Source organism: Ixodes scapularis, unplaced genomic scaffold, assembly GCF_016920785.2.
Source record: "Ixodes scapularis isolate PalLabHiFi unplaced genomic scaffold, ASM1692078v2 PGA_scaffold8__174_contigs__length_109621045, whole genome shotgun sequence".
Classification (NCBI taxonomy): Eukaryota; Metazoa; Arthropoda; class Arachnida; order Ixodida; family Ixodidae; genus Ixodes; species Ixodes scapularis.
The window spans coordinates 69446991-69474832 of record NW_024609883.1 but is presented as its reverse complement, the minus strand read 5'-3'; the positions used below and the strand labels follow the sequence as shown (position 1 = coordinate 69474832).

The 27842-nt window shown below is 45.9% G+C and overlaps 1 long non-coding RNA gene across 2 annotated transcripts; it reads left to right on the top strand.

Annotated features, from left to right (window-relative positions):
- Nucleotides 1-620: 620 nt before the first annotated feature.
- Nucleotides 621-27318, top strand: LOC121046909. Of its 2 annotated transcripts, none has more exons than XR_005798351.1 (2): nt 621-765; nt 24130-27318. It is a non-coding gene; the product is annotated as an uncharacterized LOC121046909 (long non-coding RNA). The 2 variants fall into 2 exon arrangements; XR_005798352.1 differs by lacking the exon at nt 621-765 and adding an exon at nt 17605-17692.
- Nucleotides 27319-27842: the final 524 nt, after the last annotated feature.

Here is a 27842-nt window from a genome sequence, read left to right as displayed (position 1 = left end):
AGCTCGCGTTTGATTTCATGGCCCGCGGGACGCGATATCTATGAGAAAATCTACTTTTTTTCCCGTTCGGTTCCGCGACATATCGTAGCAGACGAACCCTCGTCGTCTGCTCCCGCTCCTCGCCGGCTCGACCGCAGCGAGGCATGACGGGATTGCATTTTGGCGCACTCCCGATTTTCTCGGTGCAGCGAGTGCATGCACGCGTGGGGTGTCAGCGATGAAACGAATTCGGAGAGTGCAACCACTCGTGGAGTGCCGGCCGAAACGAACCCGTTCCACGCTGCGAGTGGGCACGCGTGGGCACGAGTGCCGTGAAACGAACTCGCTATATCTTACACCCTGGTAACGTTGCTTTCAGCTGAGAAATCGAAACCGAAACTAATTTTGAGAGTCTCGTAGCTTAGTTCCTCGGGACCTATCAAGTTGAATAAACGTGTCATGGGAGTTACTCTCACTTTTAACACTGCCTACTGTTTTGCCAACCTCTGCATACTTCTGCTGAGACATTGTAATTTCTAAACTATTATTTTTAAGGATTTGTTTTGAGATGTTAGCTAATCTGTTTACAATCCAGTCGAAGTCACTACTGATACGTTTCCAATCCAAGTTGTCCAAGTGGTTATTGTCATCTCTGTTCTCTGTGTTCTCGAGCGTTAGTTTAATCTGCGTAGAAGTCAGGTTGGGGAGTTTTCAGTGCTTGACCTGCAGCCAACAGTTACGCTCTGAGCCGAAAAGACTACAGGAAACCTTCGAGACCTTATTCAGGTGAGTGAACTTCACGAAGGTAAGTGTTTGCTGTTCCTCTCGCTGGTTCTAGTCGCGCTTTCTTGAAGGGTGTTGATGTCGCTGGCCTGTAATAAGGCGGAGCCTCCTGAGGGGGCGGTTCACCGAATGATACTTTAGCGAATAGTTGGGCGCCGCGAAGCGGCGTTTACGTGTGGGCCAATACACACACACATGTGGGTTCACATTTTTTGTAATGAGCCGCCTCAGACTGTCGCCGCAAAGCGGCGTAAAGCGCAGCGCGGCGGATGGGTTAACGCGCGCCCCCGTTGTTGCCCCGGAGGCTCCGCCTTATTACAGGCCAGCGACATCAATACCTTCTTGAAGTTACCTGTGTTTCAGAAAATGTCTTCGGAATGAATGCTCCGTCGTTGAACAACGATGCTGTTACTGATTGACCAAATGCTGAGTACTCTAGATGCACGTCGTAATATTACGCGTGCAGTCTCCCCCGAATTAATAGCATCTGAGCGTAATGCCGATTGGCAGCGGATCCCAGAAGGGACGCGGCCTCATATAAAGTTTCTACCGCAAAACACGCATTTTCTTTTCTTCAGATGGAGCGAAGCCGGTAACCTCACTGACTCTAAAGTCACTCGTAGGACTAAAACGGCAGAGCGTCTGTTTCGAATGCTCGAACTTTTGACTGCGCGCGCACGGCCGAGCCTCACGAGTCGCCGAAGTGTTGCCAAAATCTTACGAAGATCGGGACAGCAGAACGGCCTTTCTGCCGTCCTCGTCCCCGTTCCCTCGGTGACTGGAGTACCGTTCATTTATGCATCGTCTCACGAGTAGCGTGCACCGCACTGTGGCCGTCCAAGACGCGGGTCTTGTCTGCACGAGAGTTCTCGCCGAGAAATCGGTCACGTAAAGCCCAGGGCCGGGCAAACATAACCAAAATGTGTCTAGAAATACAAGTACTGCAATACGTGGCAGTTACGGCTAGAGTACTCACGCTAGAGTGTAAAGCCTGTCCCCCCCAAAAATGTGTGCACCAAAATCGCTTGTAATATTTCAATTCTCTACTCCCAGTCGAACTGAATGATAAATCAAAAAGTAGATTTTTTCAGCTGTTTAAATGCTGGCAAGCGCAGGTGAGCGCAGGCATTGGGGCCGCTTGTTGTCTCCAATGCCAGCTAAAGGACGCCTCTCGTTCTCTCGACACAAACCAAACTGTGAAAGCAGATCCAGAAAGCAAGAAACAATTTTTAATTAGGTAAGTGGTTTGTAAAGCATCATTTAGCATCTTTATATATTACTATCTCTTCCGTGACACTCGCCGTGCTGAGAATGCGACCGAGAATCAAATCATCAGGTTGCATTTTCACGGATATCAGAAACACGAACTGAAACACACGCTTGAAGGAGAGTTGTGCGAGAAGTCTGTCACACTGCTCGGCATGCCGGCATTGGTTGCGCCCTTTCTTAGTAAGCTGGGGAAGCATGGCCGTCGTTCGATCTCCTTTCAACAGCTGCTGCTCCACCATTGGTAAGTTCCATTTTCAAATTAGGGATCGTTTTAGTTCTATAGACCAACTCATGTTTGCGAACAAACTGGAGCGCTCCTAGCAGATGCCACCGGCGCCACGCATGCGCGATGGAGTGTGGGCAAGAAGCTCGCCTTCTCCCATAAACAAACCATTGAAATCCAATGTTGTCGGCGTCGTTGTGACACCCCATGCTCTTTTTTGTGTTGGAATTGTTGACCCTACGTCTTCCTGGCAATGTCTGACGACTTGAGCAGGCTCAGTGAAATTACCGAGGCTCGTTATATCGCAAAACTTGACGTGAATATTGTGACATGGGGCGATTCATTCCGCCTGGACGCCGCAGAATGGACGCAGATGATGAGGTTCCACTTGCAATTTTCAGTCGCGACGTCGTTCGGTCTGCAAAAGTGTGAACCGTAGCTGAGATGGTCGACGAAAATACTGAAAATCGCTGGCAGAATTGGACCAAGTGAATCGGACATAACGTGTCAGTGATGGCCACCGGTATTAATGATGAACATCTCCTTGTATTTACTCTTTACACTGAGCCTTCTTACCCCAACCAACCTTCAAACTTAAGTCTTTTGAGGCCTGCACTTACTTCTCATCGCAATTACCGGGCCAACGTTTGGTCTACGGGCCAGTGTTGTCTGGAAGTGCAGGTGACAAGCAAAAACGTTTGAAAGAGCAGATGACAGTTCTAACGATCAGGCGACCATTTGAACTTGAAGACGCACCGAACATAGTCCGCAGGTGGTACATACAACTTGACGGTTTTCCCGCGTTCATGTTGGAACAAAACAAATAAATCTGATGACCACAAATATCCCTAACTTCAACCCCGATTGTTTCCCGCCCAAGCAATCGTTGTCCGACGGCGTCTGGTTTTCCCTTTTCACTACACATATTCACATTCTCAGACAAACCGAGCACATGAAAACTTACCCTCAAACCTTTCTCGGCTCTTTTGGTACAGCCCCAGTCGTGGCGTTTTGACGAGAAGGCAGGTTTCTTTCTGGTTTCTTTCAAGGCAACGCAGGAATGCACGTCTCGCATGGGGACTTTCGCCCACAGCTCCAGACCGGATGTGTGCTCGACGCACCACCATTGCGCAGTGACGTAACAGAGTTGAGTTTGTGTATTGGGTGTAGAGAATTCAAATTTTAGTATGTTAATTGAACCAGTAAAAGACGTCTTCTTGAAAAGATGCAGCTTGATACGTCTAGTCTTTGACTTTTATGGACCATTTTGGTATGCAAATATTCTTTTGGGACACTCTGTAGTACCGTTCATTTATGCATTGTCTCACGAGCAGCGTACACCGCGTCGCGTATATCAGAGATGCGGGTTTTGTCTGCATGAGAGTTCTCACCAACAAATCGGTGATACAAAGTCCAGTGTCACAAAGAACTGCCCAAAATGTGTTTAGAAATACAAACACTGGAGTGCTTGGCAGTTACAGCTAGAGTACTAACACATGAGTATACTTGTAAAGGCCCTGTCACATTGAGGAAACACGGCGACGACAACAGCACAACATGTTCATCAACAGTTTGTCAACTTTGTTCTCGGTCACCCTGTTGCCCGACAGACCTGTCCCATCGTGGGAACATCAGCACAACACAGGCCACAGCAACAATGTTGCCTCTGTTGTGACAGCTTTTGGCAACAAGAACTGCAGCAACGTTTGTTGAACAACGCGCATTGCCCAGATCGGTGGATGAGCGAATTTCCTGCCGTCAACATGACAACACAGATAGTTTCGATGGCAGAGTTTCCTATCAACAGGGATAAGCAGTATTTCAAATACAAGTATTTGAAATACGTATTTCAAATACTTTGTGTGTTTTGCATTTGTATTTAATTACAAATTCGGTAATGTATTTGATGCGTGTATTCAAATACTAAGACGTGGGTATTTCAAATACAATTGTAATTAAATACAATTTTGTGGGCGAAAATACATCCCTCAAATTTATTGTCACTGCCCAGAGCAGGAAAACAACTATGTTCTGCGCTGAATGCAGTGTCTCTCAATCAAGCACAAGCGTTTCGTGACTTTGTGATTACGGTGCTAGTCCAGGGCAAGAATTGTGACGAAATCGACGTTCACAGGAAGACTGGCTAAATAAGTGCCTGTGACAACTTGTGATGCTTTCCAGCCTGATTTCCATCCATATTTTTGCCTGGAACATTCTAAATGCACGGGTCGTCCAGATTTTCGTAACTGGTGCGAGTTGCAACAATAAAAAATTCTCTAGCTAGTGCTGCGCATCTTGATCGTCTCGGTTCTTTGTTGGTCTATATCAAAATGTAATCGACAAAAAAAGCGGCTTGAAGCTCTGTACGTTTTTCACCTATTATGTCCAAGCTGATTACATTTTTTGTGATTATATTTCTATTACGTTACTAGAGCCTCGCACACTAACTCCCGAGTGTGCAATGCAAAATTAAGATGAGATACCCAGAAACCCGTTGCAGGTGCACTAAAATCGCTGACGCAAATTTCGAGGAATGTATTTGGAAAAGTATTTGGAGGAGACCAAATACATTTGGTTTTATTTGTATCTTGTATTTAAATGCTTTTTTGGAAATGTAATTAGATTTGCAATTTAATACATTTTTGACGAAGTATTTTGTATTTGTATTCCGATACATATTTTCATGTATTTTGCCCATCCCTGCCTATCAATAACATTTTTTTTTTTTTAAGAGCTTACTCGAATAATGGCCTGGAAAACACTTTTTAACAATAATTAGGGCTGGCGTGAAGCTGAGATAATTTGATGAATGTTTTTACTGCGTAATTATGGAAACCGATTGTCGAAATCATAACAGCTGCGGTCGTGAACATTCAGACGGTTATGGAAATTACAACTGCCGAGAGACCAGCTCACATTACTGCTAGTGAAAAAAAATGACATGCCTACTCGCCCGTCAATAAAATTTTAACAAAAATAATTCACGGAAGCGAGCGATTCAGAAATGAAAGCATGAAAACGACCACTCTTATTATGATTGTTGATGCTTGGAACTCAAGAACAGCCGCTGCCAAACACAATTGTTTAAAATATCCCCAGGACATTTTGGGGAAGGAAGTGATCACATTGCAGGCGGTAAAGGCAAATAGACAGCGTAGAAAAATATTTGTTCCACCAATCGTTATGAAGGCCGACCGTGTCGGTGTCACAGTCTTTAAGCACTGTCAGCTCAACTAAACACTATTCTACATAATACAATTTTGGGTGCTGCCAATGCTAACTCAATTTTACACTGGAAAGAGGAATTGCATGAAAGACAAACTCTTCATGCAGTTGCGTAAATTGCTAACATACCAGCGATCTTGTCTCCGTCGGTTAGGGATTGCTGCTTCGTCACCGAATGAAGGACGTTTTTATAAAATAAATAGTGGAAAATACTTTTCCTGTCGAGTTTTCTGTTCACAGTCACTGGATGTCGTTCTGTGGTAATTTCCAACTCTTTGAATTAACTTGCACTTTATAGGGTCACATTCCCAGCACTGCCACCCCGCACATAAATGAAGGTAAACAATCGAGTAGGCAAAGTGTTCCCCGTGTGGGCCCCTCTGTCAGCGCGGTGTGACAGGGTGTTCTCTGGTTGTTGAACAACAAATTGGCGAACATGGCTGCCGGGTGACAAATACATGTTTGCCGGCAGTTGCCGTTGCCTCAATGTGACAGGGTCGCCGAAAACATCTTTCCCTCATGTTGATGGGCAAAGTTGTCCAACTGTTTCCTCAACGCGACAGCGCCTAAAGAAGCATCAGAATATGTATCTGAAACACATGGAAAATTGAATGAGAAGGCATTTGGAAATGCAGGTACAGGGGTGCACATTCCTGGAAGCTGAAATGACAATACTAAATTACATATTTCCAAAAAATATTTGAGATGTGGTTATAAGCCGCGTTTACATGAGTGCGACTTCAGCGCAACGACTCCAATCGTTCTTTGAATAAAGCCGACGTGTCAACGTTTACACGGCTCTGCGTAAAACCCATGTCGTATAAAACCTAAAAGTTAAAGCACCGTTTCCGGTACCAGCTGCTTCATGTGACCATGTTTTCCGGTGCTTTGCGTGCGGAGGCACTTTCGAGGCTTTCAATGAGCATAACAATCATGCCCGTGCCGGGCTGCTGGGCCACTCTGAGACTAGGGCGACGTGCCTGTGCACGTCCCGGCGAGCGAGAGGGTTTCCAACCGCTCAGAGGTCGTCGCCGCACTTCGCTTTGCCAAACCTCGCCAACCACGACCGTACCCCGAGGCCGAAAGGCTCCGGCGCAGGTAGAAACGGCACCGAGGTAGGAGCTGCTCGTTCTGCGGTACCATGCGTTGCTCTGACCTCTCAGAGTGGTTCGTGCTTGAGCCAAAGCCTCTAGGGACTCCCTTGGATGTGCAAGTCGTAATCCGCAAGGCTTAGACAGGGGCTGCCCTCACCGAGCACCTCAGCTATATTCTGCTCGCTTAGTTTGGCAATAAAAGCTCAGGGTTTTTTTCTCGCATGCAAACTGCGGGCGACCACATGGAACCGCTTTCCGCTGTTGCCGGTAAGGTTGTCCGCCGCCATTTTCTCAGCTGCTCACTTGCTCCCGTGGCAAGTGCCTTCATAATCCTTCTTGTTCCAAAATGCGATGCGACCTTCGTTTACATGGGCTGAATGAATGCGCATTCGCCGTCTCGATACACCTTCAATCAGCGACTTGAATGCAATGCGCTTTCCTAGCGCATCGTGCCGTTTACATGACCGGATTGTATGCGACAACTGGATTCAATTTGACTAAGTTGCATTCTTGTAAACGCGGGTATACAGAGTATCACTGGTGGTGGGCACCTTGTAGTGTCTACAAAGAAGAAAAAGGAAGCACAGTCTCCATTAGTCCGGCATTAAAGAAAGCATAGAAGATACTTCCTGAAACCAAGAAACGAGAACTCACTGTAATATGCAGCCAGAAGTTCGACGTTTACATTTTTGGACACAAAATAAATTTGTTGCGAAATTAGCCTTTTTTTCTGCATCATTTAACCTCCTCAGGCAAAATCACATCAACCTCTAAATTGGTTTCACATCATGTCACCATGGGTTGATTACGGTGGAATGAATTAGGGGCTTTAAAACGGACTAACATTCTTCTTTCTCTTGTTTGGTCCAACAGTCGCCTTGGTGGCTCCGAGGTGAGAGCGCCGGCCTACGGATCCCCATGTGGTGGGTTCGAATCTTGGCCGAGGTGCCCGCAATCTGACGGAGGCTTATTGCGGAGAAGGCGCCGTGGTAATTGAGCTTTCGGATGCACGTCAGAAGATCCCCAGGTGGTCGAAATTAATCCTCAGTCCTCCGCTGGGGCATGCCAGATGCCCGTCGTTGGTTTGGCACATAAGACCCCCAAATTTGACTTTTTTTGTTTGGTCCAACGCTGAAACTTCACCCCAGTCCGCACAGGCGTGCACGGCCGGGGAACCAAGCATGCTATGGCACCCCCTGACGACTCTGGAGGGGCAAAAATTCAGTAAGGTTCCATTTTTGTTGTGCAACACAAAAAAAAAAAAAGACAAAAGGGGATCTTGTAATCCGAAATTAGAGCGGAGCTCTTGAGGGGGAGGTGGAGGGGAGGGTAGGGAGGCAAAGGATGCCCCTTCTCGTCCTCTGTACCCTCTCTTCCCTCTCCTCCTCTTCCCTCCTCCTCTTCATTTTCTCGTTCCCTCCTCCTCCTCCATACCCTCCCTTTCTCCCACAGTTTTCCAGCTAAAGTTGGCGGGGAAAATGACATCATATGACTTGGTGTCACGTCACCTATGAACAAATTCATTCATACAAATTTACACAAATTCAACACCAGTTCAATTCCCCGCTACATTTAGCAGTGAATCGAATTGGTATTGAGGTCACGTGACATCAGTTGTCCTGATAAATTTAGTGTGTTTATGCCAACGCCGCAAAACCCGGAAATGGGCGCTTAAAGGGATACTACAACGAAATTTCGGCGCTCATTTTTTTGTCTATATGTGTTCAAAAGAGCAGTATCACATGGAACATTCCAATATCTTGTTAAAAAAGTCTCGAAAAGGAATTTTAAAACAAATTAAACGATTAGCAAAGAGCACCTGGTGGATGTCACTAACGCCTCGTTTGTAATGCTCGTCTAGGAACCTTGACAGCTAGTGACGGAGGTTGTCTCGTCTCCGGCCACGACAAGGGAAGGGGGGAAGGAGGAACTCCCCTCATCCCGAGAATCCCCTTTGTGTGTCGCAGAAGTCACTATTATCCCCCTAGAAGATTATAGAAGATTAACCCGTCACTCCAAATTCGTACAAAAGCAGCCGCTTCGGTAGCTGGAACGACTAGGCCATCCTCTCGACGTCAGCCTCGCCGTAGCTTTGCTCGTCTTGAGACGACCTACGTCACGATTGCGTTGGATGTCACGTGCTCTAAGCTGGGCCTTCTCCGATCGCTTGCCAGAGTGGGCCGTTTATAACGAAAAATACAGCCACCAGGATCAAAATACAAACGTGCAATTGTCATTTATGGATATTGTGGAGCATATTCAACCTATTTTTGAACACGAAGGGAATATTTCAAATTTCATTGAAGTATCCCTTTAAGAGCTGCACTCTAAAATAGAACCTTGCTGAATTTGTGCCTTTCGAAGTTATCATGGGGGGCCATTGCATGCCTATGCCAGTCCGTGTACTTAGAAGGGCTTGGACTTCTATTGTCCACAAAAGTCGATCACCTGAAACATCTGGGAAAACATTTCTTACGACGACCGTTTACTTACGTCACATTTTACGGCTGATTAATGTTGAAGTTTCTCCAAACCTATTTTGTATAAATCATATGCTATAATTGCATTTTCGTTACATAACTAGCAATGTACTTTAGTAAAGAAAAAAATATATATATGTGTAAATCTTTTTTATTGATTACCGATTTCGACATTTGAATCATTGTTATATCAACCGATGTGTATTTTCGTAAGTATCCATAATGTATGCATTATTGTACTTCCCCTGTTATGTGGTTTCAATTGTAAATGTTGTATAACTTTGAATGCATTTTTAATTTAAATTGTACCTCAGCATTGTATGTCAAGTGCTGGGGGGGCTGAGGCCTTGTCAAGCTGTGACTGCAGCTTTTTTTTGCCCTCCACACTCCTTGCAGTGAAAATAAAGAGTTGTTATTATTATTATTATTATTATTATTATTATTATTATTATTATTATCTTTGCAGAACAGAGCAGGGGGTAACATAAGGTTAATGGCGAAAGGTTTCAAATGAACCTTTGTCTGTATGATAACAAAGACTCATCATCTCTTTTACAGAATGCTCCACCCACTTCTCCCAAGCAAAAAAAAAAAAAAAATTAAATGCTTTTAATTTTTTTTTGTTTGGGCAGTGTTGCCAGAAGTTGAAGTTCCTCACCAGAGTTTGGAGATATGGAGAAATTTTGCAGCCTTTGGTTTCCTATTTAGTGAACTCGAACACCAGACAAAATGTGGTAAAATCTGGAAAAAAATTCCTCGCGACCCCACCCAACTGAAAGGGCTACTGAATCTGCATTGAAGTAGCCAGTGCTCGGTGGTGGAAGCCACCGCTTGACTGAAGTACAGCCATTGATGCAGAGATTGAAGAGACCAGAACAACAAAAATATTTTACAGAACAGCCGCCTGCCAGCAAGTACAGATAACAGTAACACGCCAGTAAGCTTTCTGACCCGCCCGATGGCGACAATAGTTTTGTGTGGGCTTTTAAGATCTGTTGTAATTTCTTCGAAACATACATAATTGAAATGCAAGAAAGATTTTTTTTTTTGACTGCCAAGTTTTAAAAAGCTATTTTTCACGATACATGAACTATGCACAAAACTTCTTTTAACCTCTTGGGGTGACACTGCTACAAGCATGATATTATTCACGCTTCTCTATACTCAGCGACAACTTTTCTTGGCAATGCAGAGGAAGTTGACGATAGCCCACGCAAGCCTTATCCAGCGCTCAAAATTGGATAGAAAACACGTGCCTGTACCCTCCACTGCGTTGCCAAGAAAAGTTGTCGCCGAGTACAGTCCCTCTCGTTTCACTGTAGCTTTGTGTTGTAGGACTGTGCATATGTACCAGAAGGTTGTAAATGGCTGGGCTAACTCAAGTCCTTAAAATATATAATGTGAATGTGAATGTTTAATCTTTTTTAGGTGTTTTTTATGTATATTTCAGTGTCCACTGAAATCTGATAAAATTTTGGCGAGAGTGGTGCTTTTAAACACCTTTCAATTTGGCAGCAGCTGGTTTTTGCAAGCAAGTATTTTTAAAAAATTGTAACGAGGTACAAAGGCCTCCATGCCAAATAGTGTTCTGATGTTGTTGCATTTTTTTTTCTATACCCGTTTTCACCTCAAGAACCGTAGTAAAACAAGTCCGGCTCCTCGCGGCGCAATACTAATTTTCCTATTTATGTGGAGCATTAAGACTTATGTAGGTGTATTTTAGACTAGATATGTGTTATTTTACCAAGACGTAAATGTTTCAAATGCCGAAAGCGTCGCTTCTTTCTCTAATAGCCAAACCTTCTAAGAACTACTTCGCATGGCGTATGAACAATGCACAAAACGTCCTTTTTTCTTGGGGTGAAAACGAGTATAGGTTTGTTTATTTGCTTTGTCTAAAGGTACGTCAGACGTATCCGGAACCCGAAGTCTGAAGATACGTTGGACGTATCCGGATCCCAGAGACTAAAGATGCGTCGGACGTACCCGGGACCCAGTGTCTGGGCGTAGCCACGATTCGCTTTCAGAGCGTTCGGGAACCAAGGAGTGTGCCGTTTGCTTCGCCGACCCCTAACTCAACGGACTCAGTCGGCTCAGCTATCGAGTTTCGAGAGCAGTGTTCAAAAGAGAGTATGAAAGTGACGAGACATAAAATGTTGTGTGCCGTTTCCGGCCGTTTCCTTCTGTGGTGGTCGAAGTTTCGTTTCGTGAGTTTCGAGAGCAATGTTCAAGAGAGATTACGAAACTGTTGAAACATGAACCGTCGTGTGCCATTTCCCGCCATTTCCTTCACTGGCGGTTGTGAGAAGCAAGGATTACGTACCTTTGCGTCCGGGGACCGGTGCTGAAGGGGGCAACCGATGCTCGTGCCACCGCGCGGCCGACGGCTACCGGCGAGGGCGGTCACCGCGCCGGGTTACCAACGCCATGCCAGAAACAATGATCCTGGTATCCATCAGCATTTATTGCGAACCAGGGGTCCCAAAAAAGACACTGCGGTCAAGCAAGCAGAGTCATCGCCGGTGGACCAAGCTCACGCCGCTACCCGTCGTCGCTGGAGTTTGGGCCAAGGCTCTCGGCAGACGGACGTCCACTGGGAGGAGGGGACGCCGACTGTTAGAGCCAGGGGAAATGCTGGCGTTGGGTCATCATCGGTCGGACGAGCTCACGCCATGACTCAACCTGTCGCCCTGAGTCCAATTTAGGACTCCTCGACCAAACGGCTGTTCACTTGGAGGAGGGCAGGTCCGCCTCTCCTGCGCGATCTCACTCGTCCCCCAAAACGGGAGACGCATGGAGGAGTGTGCAGAGGTGGAACGGCTGCGCCTTATGCGCCATTTTGTGCCAGACGCATTTCTGCGCCATCCTGCGTCATTTTGCGGAAACTGCACCACAGCCAATACCTTGCGCCATTATGCACCAAATTGCACAACGTGCGCCAAAAAAAAAAAGTATTTTGTCTTGGTTTCGGTTTTTGTCGACTCGATTGACAACAATGAGCGCGTTTAGCTTAGTCAGCCTTGCAATTCTTTGTTCTGTTTATTTTCCCTGTGTATCCCAAGTCGGGATACACGTGCAAAGCGTGCAGTGTGTGAAAAAAGATTGGCGGGTCGCGGCTCCTGCCTACTGATTATTGCGCTGGTATGATGCAACATTCCTTTACATGCTTCTGCTGACGTAAAACACTCACACAGGAGTGAGCACTGCCAAGCAGCTTTCAGTTTTTACCCCCCATTAATGACCCTGGAAATGCAAAACCGGTGCTGTACTAATTCTACAAACTGGAAACAAGTCATCTCAGCTTCCAGTGCATTCTACCACCAGCAAGGAGACTGCTTTAACGTCACGTGCAAGCCATGTATACCAAACTAGACTACCCTATTGTAGGTCTGCTACATATAAAATATTAATTTCCCACGGCAGTATTCACTGATCTCTATGTCAATTGCTGGATTGCGCTTCCCCGCTTGGTCGCTGCAGCGCGAGTGAAGCCCCCTGACGGCCATCTTGCTCATAAGCAAATCTTGATTTTGCTAGCATTTGCAAAGGCTGACGGCAGCATGATGAAGACACGTTTTCTACTCGTTCGTCGTCATTCGCTTAAGAAGTTTGTGAAAATCCTGTGTAAGCGTTGAGGCTTGCCGTTGAGAACAGATGGAAATTTTTACGATAGTGCAGTGCTGCAGGAAAAAGGCACAAATCGTCAAAAGTAAGTTGTGCTGGTCTCGCGGCGTCGTCAAAGCTTTTTTGGCAAGCAGAAGTGCTGCTTCTCTGTGCCTTCGCATGCTTGGATACCGATTAAGATTCAACACTGTGTGGATGTGTTTTGCGAGTGCAATGTGGCGTGAAGCCGTATGTGCCTGTGGGTCAGTGTTTACTTTACTCTGACGATTGTATTTGTAACTTGCGGCTTTCGCAGTACAGAAACGAGCTTGGTCCAGTGTCCAGTGGCGACAGAAGAAGGTGGAAGGTAATTTTTTTTAAGTCGTTGGACGGTTTACGGAATACTGGGTACACAGCTCCTCATCACTGATCAGTGGTCTGGCTCATTACCAACAATTGCACGTGACATCAAGTTTGAGCGCGGCTTGCCTAATTGTGATTGGTCAAGCGATTGCAGACGACCATATGGGCAGCGCCTCAAAGATTTTCAATTTCGCTGTCTTGTACGTTTTCCTTCTAAAGCCTCCACAGTGTTGCTCTATTTGTGCTGCCATGTGATCCATTATAGTAGATTTGGAACATAGCCATTGTTAATAGTGCATAAGAGCAACTGTGCAGATTGTTTTCCCCCTTTATTAATAACAAATTGCCGGAACAGCTGGACAATTCAGAACTCCATGGCCAATACATGATGCAAAGACATCTACGCGCGAGACACCTTCTAAACTTTGCCGTAGCGCCGATTCTTGATCGGTATTCAAGCGTTTGAACGCACAGAGACGCAGCATTTCGGCGTGCCAAGGAAGCTTTGATCATGCCATAAGTCTGGCAAAACTTGCTTCCTACGAGTTCTGCCTTTTTCCTGCGACACTGCGCTTTCTAAAATTTCCCACGTGTTCTCAGCAGCAAGTCTCAATGCTTACCCAGGGTCTTAAAAAACTTTGGCGAAAGACGACAAAGGAGTAGAAAACGTGTCTTCGGCGCGCTGCCACCAGCCTCTGCAATGCTAGCAAAACTGCGGTTCGTCTACGAGCAAGATGACGTCTACGATCCAGCAATTGTCATAGAGATAGGTGGGAGTATTTGTCACAGGTGTGAAACACATGCACCCTTTTTGTGATCGTAACACTTTTTGTTGTGGGCGACGATGATGATGGCTTGCAGCTACTCGAACTGGATTGGAATGGATTGATTTGTAGCAAGCTTGAGTTGATCAAACTCTTTCTTTTTTAACCTAGTCGTAAATATGAGTACAAGCAAGCGCGACTCGCAAGCATGGAGCCGATGTGTCCGACAGACCAGTGGCCATTCACCGACTATGTACGACATATCAGTAGACTCTGGGATCCGCATATGTTTGACGTATCTTTAGACTCCGGGTTTGGGTACGTCCGGCATATCTTTAGACACAGCATTGTTTATTTGTAAAATCAAAACAAACCAACTTAGGAGCCTGAGTGCAAAAAGGGATGAACACCAAGCATTATCCATGTTTTTCCATTTTTGTTGAACCTGCCTTGAATCTGTAAAGGACTTCTTAAGCGAATCAGATTGCCTGATTATCAGTTTGAAGTGGAATGTGTTGCTCACTCACATCTGATAATTTTTTCTTTCTTTTTTTTACAGTCCGTGCTGCAACTGCAACGGATGCTTATTTCATGAGTCATGTTTAAACTTCACCTGTCTTGGGAGTGTCTGTCTACATTGAAGTCTCGAGATGCCTTATGCTGATAGAAAGATGTCAAAGTGTTTTTGTGTGAAGTTCTCTTTCTATATCTGCTGGAACCTCATGAACAAAGAAAAAGCTGTGACAAAAGAAATCTTCAGTTCAGGCTGTGAGCATCTTGCATTTTGGGGCCTGTTTGTGTTGACAATGGAGCGCAGTATTGAACATTCGGTGTATGATTATTGTTTCCAAGGGAGACAAGGGAGACCTGTGTGTTTGACGTATCAGGGAATTGTGATAAACAGAGCTCTTTTTTTTTTTTTTTGCCTTTTTTTTTATGACAGCGAACAACATTTTGATCTGAAGAGGCAGTTTTTAAAGGTTTGGTGCAACAATATTAGACAGAATTTGCACTTTTTAATTTTTGCATTGTTTATCTTACCAAAACGGATGGAGAAACTGCCTCATTGTTTTGAGTACCTCGACTCTGTTGCATAAAAGCAGAAAAGAATGAGAATATTTAGCGACTTGTATGCGCTAGGTGACGGCCATGGGAACTAAAGCACGATGCCAACCTGGGTGCATTGTAATAAGTTGGCAATATGTGGTCAATCTACGGCTATCTTTTATAAATATTGTTGTTTCATCGTGAGTAAATGCATCCAAATTTGCCATATCATCAACAGAATTGAACTATATTCAGTTTTTCTGGTGCCATCTGCACGAGGTGAACAAAACCATTCCTTTCTCAAGTCTGACCCCATCGCTGCTACGTCAGTCTGACTTCCTTATGACAGGGTGCTTCGCTTCTTTGCTTCTCCTTATTGCTCAGACCAACCTTCAAGGTTGCCATGTGAATCGCAGGCAGACACCAGCGTGCACTGGAGGCTCTGAAAGAGAACCCAACCAGATCAATTGCACAGATGCAAAGTTTTTTTTCAGTTTTTTTTACTCCAGACGCAACAGGGAACAACTTGCACAATTTTTTGATCGAAGGTCGAAAATTGTTGCACGGCCCCTTTAGTTGGGTTGTCCGTTTAACTTTGTTGAATTGTCCTCAATACAAGTGAGACGGCCACAATACGTGTTGGACCGTTTGTTGCGAAGACAATAGACTAGGCTAAATCATGGAATTGTGGAGAAATTGAGAGTCACAAACACAGCCCCTCTGTTGCCCCACTCGTAATGGCTGGTCCACACATTCGCGTTTGTAGGGTGATCGACTGGATCAAACTGCTCGAGAACCCCTTACAACGAGAGAAGAGTCTGGCGCCATCTGTTGGGTTTAATGCATCCAGGTCTTCATATATTTTAGGCAACATTCTTTAACCATGTGCTTGAAATAATTTGGACAATGTTAAGAGAGGCCGTTTTTCATAGATAGTGCCTAGATTTGATCCCTGCATATACTGCGAAACCTTCAGTCTAGTCATCTGTAGATCGGAGTGGTTTTGAGTCCACATGTTGGATGGCTTCAGTGTGCCATCACTGTAAACGGCCGTGAGCAGACGCGATGCAGCCGATCACACTCGTGAACCAGCCGAGCCCGTGTCTTCATGGGGATGACTGGTACAAGTGCACTGGCAGGTCTACCAGTTTTCAGAAATTACGTGCTACAACGGACGGCGCTAGAAACGTCTTTTGTCGGCTTTGTGTTGAAATCCTGCCCCTCGTCCCTCCTACACCCAACTTGTACAGTTTTCTTGTCTGCTCTGTGTAACAGTGCTGAGTGATAACTTTAGCCGCTTGCTTTCTTTTTGTGAAAACTGCTTGACGTAAACATACAGTGTTGCTTTATTTTTGAAGGTGGATGCATTTCACATGACCGGCTGTGGTGCATGCTGCTAAACTAGTCTACTCATTTACTGTCCTCTAATTAAAATTTTAAAGAAAAAAAAAAGTTTTTACTTGATGTGGGGTGATTGTTTGCAAATTGAAAGCAGGCCTCCCTCCTAATGCACAGGTCAAGGTTTTGGCAAAAGACGTAGCCACATTTTGGTACGGCTTACACTGGCTCTTTAAATGGTGTTGAGTGATCTTGGCAACTCATGCACACGCCTCCAGACGAAGGTGAACACGTGACTGTCGACCGCTTCATAGTGTCAACGTCTTGAAGAGATGACTGCGGCAGCGTGTGCGCTTTGCAAACTAAGCGTGGCAAGGCGTGCAAGTTGCGGCTATCACCATTACACAACGCTGCCAGTATGAAGCGGTCGACGATCGTTTGTTCTTCATATCCAGAATCACGGTCCTTAGATTACCTGGTCTGGAATCTTATCATCGTACTATGGGAAAGATTTCTCTAGGGACAAATTGATGCTCCAGAGGTGCGCTGTTGACGATAATGGCGCCTTTACACTTGCGGATTCACAGGCATAAAGCAAAACTTAAAGCCGGGTGGCAAAACCGACTTGTTGCTGGTGGCAAATCTTGATCAGTCCAGTACACAACGCTGCCAGTGACGAGTCGATTTCACCACCTGGCTCCAAAATCCACCTTCCGCCTGCGTGGATCCGCTCACGAATTCGCAAGTGTAAACGCGCCATAAGAGTCAACTAATTGGGGTCGCTCAGAACCTAACAGGTGGACATAGTTCTTGGAGAAGCCACCTTCGAGAAAGGCGCTGGATGCGTCTAGTCTTTCATAAAACTCCATGCACCTGTCGAAAAGGTGGAAGCTTGGAAATGCCAACTATACTTGAGACTTAGGGGTCATATTATTTCGGAATAACTAAAATGCCATGTGCAAGGTGCTGCTTTTGCTATAAAAAAAAAAAAAAAATTAAACTTTCAGTTTTTTTTTTAATTTTGTTTTATTTTTGCATGGATCAGGGTTGCTTATGGTGGCAAAATTTACTAGGATGGAAACCTCTCAGGTTGGAAGCGGAATTACCATGCACTACAAAAGGCCCGAGCGCTACTACATCCCAACTATTCTCTTCTACAACCCACCCGGTAGCTTTCTCTGCTAAAAATTTAACTGGCGAATGGCAAGTGATTCCACTCCCTAGAAACCGACAAGGTTTTCAGGCCAGTAAGTAGTCTCTCTAAGATCCACGACAGTGCATTCAGATGCCTGAATTGACGCTATGTGCGCCCCATCGCTCGCAGACCGGGGAGCATCACCTGTGCCTGTTGCTGAGCGCGTCTGTCAAGTCCCCTCCACCAACGGCCCGACGTATGCATGCCGGCTGTGCAGCTTTGTCACCGGGCGGCACTCGGTTATGAAGCATCACCACCTGCTGCACACGGGCGAGCGCCCCTTCGAGTGCCGATGCTGCCCCGCGTCCTTCACGACCAAGGCGGCACTGGTGCGCCACACCCGCACACACACGGGCGAGAAGCCCTTCCGGTGCCGCCACTGCGGCAAGGCCTTCGTGGAGAGCGGTCACGTGCTAGTGCACGAGCGGACCCACACAGGGGAGCGGCCGTTCCGTTGCGGGGCGTGCGCCATGGCATTTACGCAGAAGGCCCACCTGGCAGACCACATGCGGCTGCACACCGGGGAGCGGCCCTTCCGCTGCCCACTTTGTACAGTGGCATACAAAAAGCGGGCGCAGCTCACGCTGCACCTCAAGACGACGCACGCGGGGGACCGGTCCAACGCCGTCTGAATGGGAGGCCGTGGAAGTAGAAAACTTGAGGCACTCAGGGCGTTTTTGGGTGACGCACTTCTGGCTCGAAATCTCGCCGGACACCATGCTGATAGGCTGTCGCCCTATCTCTTTTGATGCATGAAGGCCTAGTTTTCCGGCTCGCTCGAGTTCTCTTGCGTCGCGATTGACTGCTTCTGCCGGAATAGTCGGGAACACAAGAGAGCATCGTCCAATACTCGGTTTTTATATGTACCTGTCTTACTCGGAGTGCATACGAGCCAGCACTCTAGAGGTTGGCGCGTAAGTGGACAATATAGCCCTATTAGATGCCTCTGAGATGACTCTGAAAAGAAAGAATGCATAGTAGGCCCAAATATGTTTGTGGTTGAGCTTATGAACTCCTGTCATTGACGACGAAGCCACTCACCAAGCTTCTGCATTTTATCATTACCAGAAACAACACCAGTAGCTCGTAACCTGCATGCAAACTAATTGGGAAAGTGGTGGACGTTGTTCATCAACATGGTGGAACGAGGCTTACCAGAAGTGAAGAGGCATTTCGTGAAGCCACCCTATGATCTGTTCAAGGTTAAGGAAGGCAGGACATGCCCTTTGTGCAAAGTCCTGCTCAAAAGTCTTTTGCACAAAATTTTCTCCTGTCCACTTGCCACCACTCCAGCGTTTACTCTGCTAAAGTTGAAAGAGTGGAGGTCTTTCTGGGAAGAGCTTGTCGTGTATTTCTTATATTGCAACAGACTATAAATGCGTCAAACAGAAATGACTGATTCGATTTACCTCCACCCTCCTTTGCAGGTGCTGAAAAGTGATTGCAGCATACTTGTGGTGTGTGTTTTAAGATTGGCTCTAGTCGTAAATCGAATATGCCAGTGTGCACCAAGTGCAGTTGGTGCAAGAGGCGCAGGTAAATTAAATGAGTCTAAAGTTGGGGCCTTAGTTCACAGAATGTGCCGATTGAACTTGTGATATTTCACCGTTCTATCAAAAGCTCCGCGAACTTAGTCTCAAACTTCGTTAAGTTGAACATTCAACCAGTCTAGTGCACCTGTAACAGATCCCTTATGGTAGTCCCTATTTTCTCTCGCCGAGGCCGAAACTGGTGCCAGTGTTTGTGGCTTAAAGTGAGCTTTTAACACCACGAGTAACTCAAAATCTTTATTTCTCTCTATTTGGAGAGGGGACAGAGAAAAAAGCAACTCAGTTGTTGCTTAGGAAACAATGTCAATGACACGGATTCTCAAACTGAATTCCTAGGAGACGAGGTGTTCCCCACAGTGCCCTTTGGGTCTCTTCCTCCTGGGATTGCAAATTTCCTTGGATCTCGAGGATCTCAAGCAAAGTGTTTTTCCAATTGAAGCACTATTTTAGAAAATATAATCAGTCTATGGATGCATACCTACCACCCTACTTTAACTGAAAACTGAGTTGATCTAGACATGGGTGCTTGTCTGGTCAAATCGGGCACTTAACTTATAATTCAAAGAGTTGTCAAGATTGGGAAATGTTGATATTGGGTGCTTGAACGAAGTGCGTGCTTCCACGGTATTTTATGGTGTGTACAAAATGCTCCCTCATATGTGCATTGTTGTTTACAAGGTCTGTAGGCTTCTGCACTTCCTTATTCAACCAGTATAGAGACCAGGACAGTTATTTCAGCTGTTAAGCCAAAGAGACCTTCCCTGAGGTAAAAGAGTTCTGTGAACCCCTCGTCTACAAGAGCATTGAGCAGGCAACAGGGAAATTATTGTCGCAGACTGCTGCAGATGTGTCGCTTGCCATTTATCGAGTGTTTCTTTTTAATTGCCACCTATTGAGCAGGCTTCTGGGGCTGCCAATAGATGACCTTGACTTTTGGAAAGGATCTGGTTCTGAGAAAGTTTAGAGTGCCTTGATGAAGAGCAAGAAACAAAAGCTAGAAGGGTTGTCGGCAAGCTCAGCTTAAAGTAGTAGGGAATCGGGAAACGTTAGGACAACCCGTTATTGTGTGGCGTACTCTCAATGTTCCACTGCTATGGTTGTTTCAAATATTGCAAACACAGCGATTCGTGTGTAACAACCTCACTTACAAAAGATACCATTATAACAAACATGGAGAAGCACGACCTGCTCGTAACATGCTAACCTGTCATTATAACAAACATGCTCAGGAGGCATTGAAGTATAAGTCCCATGTAATGGGGTCTAGTTATTTTGATGGCAAACTACCAATTGAACATACTGTAAGCAACTTTTTTTTCACAGGATCAATATTTTGTAGACTTCGGGTTTCACAAACTGGCATGAATTTTTTGCCGTTGGAAGTGAAGTGTTATGTATTTGTTGCCATAGGGTGATATTTTTAAGTTAAACATTTTCTAAAATATTTTTAAAATTGCAAGTTTCTTAAATGGCGAAAATTAAGTTATTTAAACTACAAATTTTGCTGAAACTTCTGTTGTCCTGCAAGATGTCGCATAAAGGAGTGTGATAGTATTGCCATCATTGATAGCTTGAATGCTTTTATTCCACACTCTGCTTACTCATTTCCTGTTTAAACAGTTGATAAACAAAAGTCAGGGTATATGATGATCTCATCATGGTAGAGTTGCTGAAGCATATCAAGTCATCCTTTACTTTTGTCATTAAAATAAGATCTGTACAGTTATGTCTCATTGACATGGACACTGTTATTATGGTTACCTCACTATATAGAGAGCAATTTTTGGGGTTGACCAGGGTAAATACATGCATTTTTGTCTCGTTATTATGGTCAACCCACATATATACGCTTTTCTGGGGAACAGTGGTGTTTACATTTTTGAGAAATTAGTGTACGAGGACATTTCTGAGATTTTGTATGGAAATGGAGGGGTTGTGGTGTGTGCTGCATTTTCTGTTTGTGCCTGCTCCTGTGTCCTCAAGCTGTGACTTGATGTTGTCACTTGGATCAACACCTACGTAAAACACCGGGCAAGCGCCCACTCAAACTTTGCAGGTAATCGCAAAAAAAATGGCGGATGGGCGCTTGCCCGGTCATCAATTTTACATATAAATGTACTGTGCATATTTTCTCAGATCTTACAAATTTGATAATGGGCGCTTAATGTGGAATGGGTGGATGCGCTGTATTCTACAGTATCTTTTGTCTGCAATTTGTATGCCAGATCCAAATTGTCAAATTTATTTGGAGTGTCTGTGGTCAATAAACATAGTCAGTCTATGAGGAAGTTGTTCTTCATTGTTTCTAATGGCAGACTATGTGATTTAAGATCGCTACCAGACAACGTAGTATTGGCTCTCATTGAGCCAGCAGTTCTGAAAAGAATCTGTTTTTGCCACTTGTCATATATCAAAGTTTTAACTTCGCACCTATTCATCTTAGTTGCTGGCATCTTTTATTTGTGTTTATGTTGGGTTCTAATGGCCTTATTTAACCTTAACCAGGTTTTCTTGTATGTCAACTACAGAAACACCACAAGCGTGACTTAGGGCGTGTTGTGTAAAGTTGCCTTCCTGCGGTTAATCTCTTCATTAATGACTTCAGAATTTGCACTTTGTCATCCACTGTTGTGCCGTGGCTTTTTGACCCAACATTTGTGACAAGGATCCATCCATGAAAAGCTTGATTCAAATTTCAAGACAAGAAAATAGTGACTCACTAGCACTTAGCTTTCATAAAGATTATTGTTGTTATTTGAAGCTGAAGTATATTTTCAGAACTCCACCTCTCCTTTGTGGAATTGTTCCACAAGTACTATTTTAATTTGTACTTCTCTAATGAGTGTTTTTTTGTTTTTCCACTGACACAAAAACGTGTCTCCACTAGTCTGGGATATTCATCTTGAAAGAATGAAAAGGGAAAGTTACCTACACATGTACTCTCATTTGTTTTCTCAAATATTTTAGGCTTGGGAATATTCCATATTGCTTTATTTTTGCAACCACATTTTACCATGAAGTCCCTTTAAAGGGGCGGTGCAACAATATTTAGTTGGAATGTTTTTCACTTTACACAAGCTGACTGGCACTAGTGGGACTCAAGGTTACTCGCAAGCAATGCCACTGGCCAAGGAATTCCTTTGTTGCGGGGTAATTTCAAGGACAAAAGCGATCATTTTCATTCAATCTCTCCTTTGCAAAATTTGATGACGTAACGTGGGGATCGCAGTACATCCCAATGACGATATTTGAATGCGGTTCATAGATTGGACCCGAGCATTGCGTGGACACTCGGTTTGGGCTCGTGATAATTACTAGCTCGAGAAGCATTCGGGTAGTGGCCCGTGTCCAATCGCTGCAACGACGACAATAGCCGAGCCATAACAATGTCTGCAACTCAGTGCGTGTCCTGTGCTTTGCCAACCCCAGCGCGTGGCTATGATCAACATTGGCGGCATATAATCAGCTCGAGATCACGTGGCCGCTTGTTCTGGCTGCGAGTTGAGGGGGTGAACGCTGCTCGTTTTTCTTTAATTTTTTTCTGGGACTTCTATTGCGTGGGGTGAAAAACGAACGCGTGTTTCATAGGTCATTAACGTCAGGGATCCGTTCTAAGCGGTATTTGCGCGAAGTACGAAAATTGGTGCATCACTTCTTTTAACTCATTCCTGACGAAGGAAAACGCAGCAATTTTCAAAGGATCCGTGCAAACGCTCTTATTTTCTCAACTAATGTATAGAGCAAGATGACACATCGAAATGTGGCAAATTATAGTAAGTTGCCGCTCAAGAAGGTAGGGCGAGGGAAATAAAGGCTGGGGAGGAGAAACAGAACGCGGGAGAGGAGAGGGGGAAACGTCTCTCCATTGTTTTGTGTGCTCTTCAACGAAGGAAGGCTTATGTTGGTGAAACTCATAATTCACATCATATCCCCAGCAGAATGATTTTCTTGTGTTTTACCTGGGTTTTGTCAGTCTCAATTGCAGTTCCCTCATTTAGAATTTTCGTGTACCTTGTTGGGAACATAAAACGCGCGCGCCGGCTCAGGACATCCTTGGAAATTATAGTGATGCCTACCGACAACCATCTGTTAAGCAACGCCCATGACATCATTTGACGTGTCCTTAAGCTCTTGTAGTCTAAAGAATGCCACAATACAGTTTAATTATGTAAATGATGCCATCTTTGTAACGAAGTCTGATGCAAGCTGTTAGCCATGTTAGACAAGTGCAACCCCTGTTCCCATGACTGTTTTTGACAGCCCACCAGCTTGTGATAAAGCTTAAACTTATGTTGAAAACGAAACTAGAGTTCTTTGGCTATCCACCAGATTGCAGAATATAATTCTCCGCACTAAAATTGATTTCCTAACGGCTCTTCGAAAACATTGGTCACCGGTGACCGATGGCCTATGTGCACGGCCAGGAAAGGGTTTTCCTGGCCGTGCCAGGAAAACTGATGAAAGCCATTTAAGGCTTTCATCAGTGGCGTCATAAAGGGGGGGGGGGGGGAGGGGGGGTTGGCTGTGGGCTACTTCTCTAAGTGCCGCTGACCCTAGTGATGCCACTGGCTTTCATGTATCTTTTGTAATTCTGTTTCCTTAGTTGGAGGTTGCACGAGAATGGAGCTACTGGTTCACCTGGTATTCCTCTTGTTACGGTCTCATGGATACTAAACAGGCTGATGCACGATGTTATTTCCTTTAGTTGAGCCGCCATTGGCACATCTGGTTGGCCTCATTGAACATAGATTTCAAACAGCGCACGGAGATGGTAGAATCTGGCAGGAAGAACTCAAACAATTCCCTTCTGAGATTCTTAAAGCGACAGCCAGCGTTTCACTTGGATTTACTTAGACCCCCAAGAAGCCGTTTCTTAGCAAGGTCTCGGGTGCCAGACTAAAGCTTCCAGCTAAAAGTTTTTTTTTTTTTTTTTTTCCGGGATTATTTATCAGCTTCAAACATCCCTGATGTGCTTGGAGTTCCCACGGATGCTTGTAGTCTGTTGCAGGTTTAGAATAGGGGGACGAGCTCCACCCACATGGCCCTCCACCCTTTCCACTTTAGCAAAGCAAACGCTGGAGAGGAGGAAGCCACCAATCATTTTGAGCAGAGAGTTTTGTGGGAGGGTCTCCTGCTATTCGTAACATACAACAGACTCTAGTATGTTTTGTTGGGCACCCAGGCGTCTAATGAACCCAGCCTTTTTTTCTTCTCAGTAGTCGGACGACAGTCGGATCATCAGAGCTCGTCGGAAGAAGTGACGGTTGACGGTGGCTGGCGGACGCTCGTCTGCGAGATGTGCGACTACGTGGCCACGAGGAGGGGCAGCATGCGACGCCACCAGAAGACACACCGGCAAGCGCCCTCTCTGCGGCCACCTGTGCCTCCTGGCGTTCGGGGAGAAGACGTCCCTGACGAGCCACCTCCGAACGCATCCGGGAGAGCAGCCATTCCAGTGCGGCCCTGCCGGAAAGCGTTTCTGGAGCGCAGTCACCTGATCGACCACCAGACGACGCACACGGGAGAGAAGCCGCTTCGATGCACCCCCGGCTCCCGGTAGTTTACCAAGAAGGACTCGCTCATGAGGAACGTGCAGACCCACGCAAGCAAGTCGGATTCCTAGCGTCCAAGTTGCGGATAGTTATTGTAGCAGTGGCTGCCGGAACTCTGTTCTCTCTTCGAGAACTTGTTTCCGTGGATGCGTGCCAGATAAAAGGATCCATGGCGTCGAAGCGAGCCAGCTTTGGAGCTGCGCTGCTCGTCATGGAACAGGCTCATGCAAGATACTGTAAACGACTTAATTTTCGCGGGCTCAAATTTTTGCGAATCGGGCCAAAGCTGAAAATTTGAAATTATTCGCGGTTTCTAATTTTTGCGGATCGAGTGTAGCTTCCATAGCGTTCACATATTGCCCGAATCGTTCGCGGGATGTATTTTTTTGCGAGTTGTAGGCGATTCGCGAAATTCGCGAAAGTTAGGTCCTCGCGAAATTTTAGTCGTTTACAGTAATCGTTTAGGAATTTGAATAGGTTTTTAGCGGACGCGATTGTATCTATGTGGCTGGCCAGTGTTTTTGTTTTTCTAATGTGTTTGTCATAATTGTTTTGTTGTGCTTGAATAGATGAAAAAAGTTTTTGAACTTGCATTTGCAACTTTCTAGGTGAAATTAGTTTGTTAGAGTTTTGGTCTCAGTACATTTTGCGTGTATACTCTATATTAAGGAGTTTTCAAAGACCGCGTTTCCCACTCCGCTAAGCCGTTCGCAAGGAAGAAGCGGCTACTGCGCCTGCGCGCCGATGGCCTTGGCTGTAGAGTTCCGGATATCGTAGCAAGTTGCGGAGAGCGTTCCGGGACGGGGAAAACGATCTACGAAAACTCCCTATTGTTATGTTTCACGAATGCTTCCTAGAAGAAATGGCCTTTTGTCCTGTGTGGTGTGATGTTGCAATTGGTACAATGTGTAAAGAGCTATCAACCGAAACACGACTCCGACTTTTAGCGGTACTGATTTTTCGCCCCATTGCTGTACGTGCAGAGCTACATCGGATCAGCTTTGCTGCTAATCCACTTTGCATGCGCTCTGTGGAGCGCACGAGCGTGTCCGCTAAATGTTGGAGACAGTTGTCTCCTGTGTGGACAGCCCCTCACAGGATTGAACTGCACTGAATTTTGGTGCTTTATGCTGCTTCATTGCCTTTTACCTATACTTCTTGACGTAGAGTCACCCAGCATTGAAGCCTCTGTTCCTGGGTGACATTCGGGAGTTTTAGAATAACATACGCAATTTTAACGCTTGCGTTAGCGCACGCTTAGCATAATAGTTTGAAGGGCGATTCACACACTTGCGTCGAGTTGGAATAAGTGCGACGTACGGGTTGCTATGGCAACAGGTGCATCGGCTCCAACACAATTGTTGGAGCCGAAGCAGCCGTTGCCATAGCAACCAGTCTGTTGCACTCGCATTCTGTCGTACTCTCGCCAAGTATGTGAACCAACCTTTAGAATGGCGTTTCTGTGCCGCGACGCAAAACCCCAAGCACGTTGCGCTTGCAACGCCTCTGAGATACAGTAGCAGTTTTCATTTAAATGCTGTAACTTGAGAAAAAGTAGTGTTGTGGTCCAGAGTAACATTTTAGGTTTGTTTAAATATGAGAATGCGAAGCGCGAGCGGTCGATCGGTCGTGTCCGTTTGCGTCGCCTCGACTGGAGAGGCCTCGTGTACTGATCTTCGCTGCCCTCGCCGAGAAATGTTTGCGCGTCGCGAGTAGCAAGTTACCGAAGATCGTTGCCCACTTTGCTGGGTCTTCCGAGCTGTTTATGAAGCGCACCTCCCGTAGGAGTGCAATGTCTTCCTGCATGGAAGATCGCAGTCGCGAGGATGCCGCCGACGATGCGCTCACGACGACCGCCCAAGCGGCGGCAGCCGCCGCAGCCGCGGTCTTGGGAACCGCTATTTCCTAAGAGGAGCGCAAAGACTCTGCGTACGTACGCAATTTCCGAAAAATAGCTCGCGCAAAATGTGGTTAGCATTCGGCGCTTGCGCAGTCGCGACGACGCTATTTGCGGACGAAACTACCTTTTGAAGCTTACTTATGAAGCCAATGGCTTCGAAACTCGATTAGTTGGTGGTTGAACGACACGCTTACTAATTAGGCATTTTACCTTCTCTTTCGGATTATTTCAAGGGAAAATGCTATGTGCGTTTCCGTCCACAGCCAAACAAAGACAAGGCGTTTCGACGGCAGCTAGCCCATCGCACATCGCCGATCATCATGACAGCCCGCGGCAAGAAGCAAGCGGGACGAAGTTCTATTGTGGCTTTTGTTCGGAAGCCTTCACCGACCAGACCCGCTTTATGGAGCACCTTCGCGGCCACAGGACCCTGCAGCAGAGGCCCTTCGAGTGTCAGGTGTGCCACACCGCGTTTGCGCATCGGGTTAGCCTCACGAACCATCTGCGCACTCACCGTGCAGAAAGACCTTTCCAATGTCCAATGTGCCTGGACACCTTCAAGCAGAGAGGCAACCTCACCATGCATCTGAGGTCACACGCGGACCCGAGCGCGGGTGCTGACGGCACCTGAGAACGTACGACTTCTTGGACTTACCAGAGGAGCAGCTGGATTGAACACGGGGGACAGAAAGCCCCTTGTTGTCTGACGGGAGCGCCGGCCGTGTTGCCGAGATTTCGGTTGCATGCGAGATGGACGTGCAGGGGTTCGGAATGAATGCTCACTCGCGAAGGGCAGCCTCTGGGCTGCGGCTGCCTTTTGTTAGTTTGGAGCTGAAGATCATCGGATGGTTCAACTTCGATTAATTTCTGGTCATTTTTTCTTTATTTCGGCCTAAAAATATGTTTACAAATAAGGTCCTTGCCCAATGCCACTATGAGAATAAAATTTAAACACAAAGAAGCTCTCCAGTTACTTGTTTCCTAAGCCGTGTGGGAGAGAGCGAAGTTCTCCAACTCGCTCAAAGCACTTGCGAGGTCAAGCATACTCAACATGTCCACTCTAAGATGCAAGGATCGTGAAAAGAGTGCAATGACCCTCTACTAACCTGCTTAACTGGATATAAGTATCACAAATAAGGGAAGGAGAAGCTTCAAAATGACTGTGCACAATTGGTCATCTGTTGACTGGGGGAAGTCGTCGACGTGGCATGCTGTTCCACTGTGCTTGTCACCGCCCAAGGAAAGTGGTGGAGTGTGAAGTGGGGTTCTGCCAGTAAGCGCCTAGAGAGAGAGAGAGAGAGAGAGATGGAGTTTGGAAAGGAAGAGATAGTCCTGTAGACTCACATGGGAGTCATGCTAACTACCTTTGGGGGGGGAGGGGGGAATGGGAGTGAAAGATTAGCAGAAAGAAATGAGAATAGATAGAGGTCGGGAAGAGGAGCCCGCGGAGGCTAGGGACGCCACAAAGCAGACTCGT